This window comes from Dipodomys spectabilis, unplaced genomic scaffold, assembly GCF_019054845.1.
Source record: "Dipodomys spectabilis isolate Male_0828 unplaced genomic scaffold, ASM1905484v1 ptg000238l, whole genome shotgun sequence".
Classification (NCBI taxonomy): domain Eukaryota; kingdom Metazoa; phylum Chordata; class Mammalia; order Rodentia; family Heteromyidae; genus Dipodomys; species Dipodomys spectabilis.
Genome location: NW_024870915.1, coordinates 2,418,705 through 2,422,285, shown reverse-complemented (window position 1 = coordinate 2,422,285; position 3,581 = coordinate 2,418,705).

The window sequence follows — 3,581 nt, the reverse complement described above, 5'->3', positions numbered from 1 at the left end:
TGTAGAGAAAATTGGAGGAAAGAGATAAATAAGGAAACAAAAAAGTAATAAACACAGATTTACAGAAGAAAAGGAAGGAAAGAATTTTCAGGAAGATATTGAAGGAAATCTACTATTTGGATTTGAAAAGTAAAAAGACATAGACAAGTTCAATAAGAACAGTGTTTTGGTGAAAGTCATTTGATAAAATGTTGAGATATGAATGTGAAGACATAAAATTCTGGATCGATTAATTAAAAAGATCCTGTTGATACTAAATGTTGGGAACAAATGCTTTAATCCTGACCTTAGAAATATTATACAGATATAACTGTCATGAAATTTTCTTAGTGGTGTTCTGTGAATATTTTTGAAAACTTTATTTAGCCAGGAGATTATAGATTGAACTACAGCACAGAAAAGCCTTATTTTTCCTACAGTTACTAAATCGCTCCAAATTTTGTGGATATTTATATTTCTCCTGGGTAAACTAATGAACTCCAGGAAAATGTCCCTAAGAGGCCTTTCAAATCTAATATCACTGTTTGTCTCAAAATGCTTTAAATTCTACATCCTTTAATGTGGGAATAGGGTTGTATTGTGGAAATTTTCTCCTCAGAGAGTGAGTATTATCATATTGCTTAACATGGACAAAGTACCTTTATACATAGACTGTGCGTGAACAAACAAGAAGTGATAGTTGAACAATGTTCTTAACAGTTTGTACAGATGAAATGGAAATAGAGCACGTATGAACTCAAAAGGAATGTGCAAAGAAGACAAAGGCACAAAGTAGAATGTGCCAAGAAAAGCTGAAGCATAATTTCAAATAATGTGCTCAGGTGTGAGGATGTGTTCAAAGTACAGGTTCAGACAATGTAGTTGGATATCTTGGGGGAAAACTGCTTTAAACTATTAGGGGATAATTGTACAAATAGAAGCCCCTAACTCTGACTCTAATTAGCCACAACATCATCAACTTAGGGACTATTTTCCATGTGCAAAGTGAGAAAATAAGGCTGATCAGTGTTAGTGTTCAAGTTGAAGCAATGGCAATCACACAACTTTTCTTATAAGTGTTCATTTATTTTGGAGCATTCAAGTAGTTATTAAGTAGTAATTATTTTGCATATACCTAAATTAAGTGGACATATTATATTGGTCTCACTTTAACCTAGAAGTTATAGATTATGTCTTTTTATACTCTAACTTGGGACAATGATCTGCTGTCAGATCTTACCCTTGTCTTCTCTTACCCTTCTTTTGCCCTTCCACTTACATAATTATTATTTAAAGAGACATAATTGAGCTTGCATTTCTAAATTCTTCAAAATTATCTGAACTACTTCATACTTCTGGCAGCCTCCTATATCTTTCTCAAGGGAAATATTTTGTCACTACCATTTTTATCCTACATGATATTGGATATCCTCCTGTCTCATTCAGTGCAATATATACCTTAGACTCATCCAATATCTCAACACTTGTACACATAAAATACTATCTTACTAAGAAATCATGATATTAGTAATTTGGTGAGGTGACATCTGTCATTTTTGAATGGTCTTAAGTGATACTTACATGTAATCATATTTTAAACCAATATGCATCTTAGTAGATGAATGACTTGACAAAATGGGGTTTATATATGTATGGAGTAAGTCTATGCTTCCAATTCATAGTGAAATGGAAAGACTTGGAAAAATCCTACTAAGAAAAACAGCGAGACACAAAGAAACAGATTCCATGGATTCCCTCATTTGTAATAACTAGGAAATATCTAAGATAGTCCTAGCAGATGAGCAGAATGAATCAATATCTATGTATAAATGACCATATAAAATTATGCTGAGCAAAATAAATTCCTAGATAGGGAAAGAGAGGTTTTTCTTTGTGGTTGTTGTTTTTAATGTACTATGTGATTTATTTTTTCTTTTGTGTTTTCCCCTATGGTTTGTCCATTGTTGTATTTGATTTCAGTATCCTTTGTATTGTATATACATTTATCTTCATTTGGCAAGGGAAGCAGAACAATAAAATGGCGAGACAAAGGAAAAAAGGGAAACCAATGCAATAGAAATACTCACAGGACAACATGTTGAAAATTTACATTACAACTTGTGAGGGGTATTGGGGTGAAGGAAAGTGTAAGAAAAATGAGGGAGGGGGTAAAAATTTTGACGTTATGTATTCAATACCTTACAATTACTGCAACCCCTTCTATATATCAACTTGACAATAAAATTAAGTTATAAAATGAGCTATGTAAAATATAATTTCACTGTATTGGCTGTATTGGTATAGTAAATATTATTCTATGTGTATTACCTTTTAAAAAAATGAACATTTTGGCTGCTAATTTGAATTAGCTCTTTCTTTATCAGAGGGACTTCAACTGGAATGTTATCAAACTATACAATAATTTCAGAATATACTTCCCATTATTTTGAAAAAAAAAAACATTTAGTGTTGTCTCATACTAAAACAGAAAACAGTTCAATTCTATGGAAAATCCTAACTTTGAAAACTAATTGTTAAGAGGACAGAATATATCTGTTCCTCAACATTCCTATGACTACTAACTACTCATTTTCAAATCCTGAACATGCCATACCAGAGATATTCAAAAAAGTACCTCTTTGCATTTTATTTAATTCTGCAATAGATGCAGTTTTCAATGAGGCATTACATATTTAAAAGTCAACAGAAAAAATAGACACGTTCTTGTAGAGGATAAAACTATGAAGTACCTTTAATAATTAATTCCTTTTTTTATTTTTTAGTCAGTCGTGGGGCTTGAACTCTGGGCTTGGGCACTGTCCCTGCGCTCTGCAGCTCAAGGTGAGTGCGCTACCGTTTGAGCTACAGCGCCACTTCCAATAAATAATTCCGTAAGAGTAAACATTCGTTCATCAGAGTAAGCTATTATTTCTATGACAATCAATCCCAAGGTTTTATGCTGTAAAGTCATCCTAGCCCTACAGTTTCCAACTTGTAAGGTGCACCTTAAAATTCCCTAAATTCACATCATGACTAGTTTATCACTATTGTGAAAAAATTCTACACTTCTGCTAATGTGATGCCCTTCCTATTGTGGAAAGAATACTACACTAAAATTTGCTACATCATTTCCCCCGCAGTGGTATTCTTGAGATCAGAACATTTGCAAATATTATTTATTTTTATTTTATTTTATGTTTTTTATTACATATATATTACCATCGTAGATATTCAGGAGATCTTTATATCTTAATATTAAGATTTGAAGTTTATGGTTAAAAGCCCACCCAGGTAGGAAAGTTCCTTGGATTCTTATCTCCAATAAACCCATAAGGAAAAGCCAGAGCCAAGTTACACTGAGGTTCAAGTGGTAGAGAAGTAACCTTGAGCAAAAACAGGTTCAGGGACAGTGCCCAAACCCAGAGGTTAACTCCTAGGACAAACCAAACAACAAAAACAAAATAAAAACAAACCTCAAACCTAGCATTTTTCTCATTGTATACAAAGGTACATAATTAAGTAAAGTTCTTCCTGTGTTATGTATAGGTAGAAAAAAAAGATGTCACACAATTACTCTCTTATCATACCATGTTACACCAAAG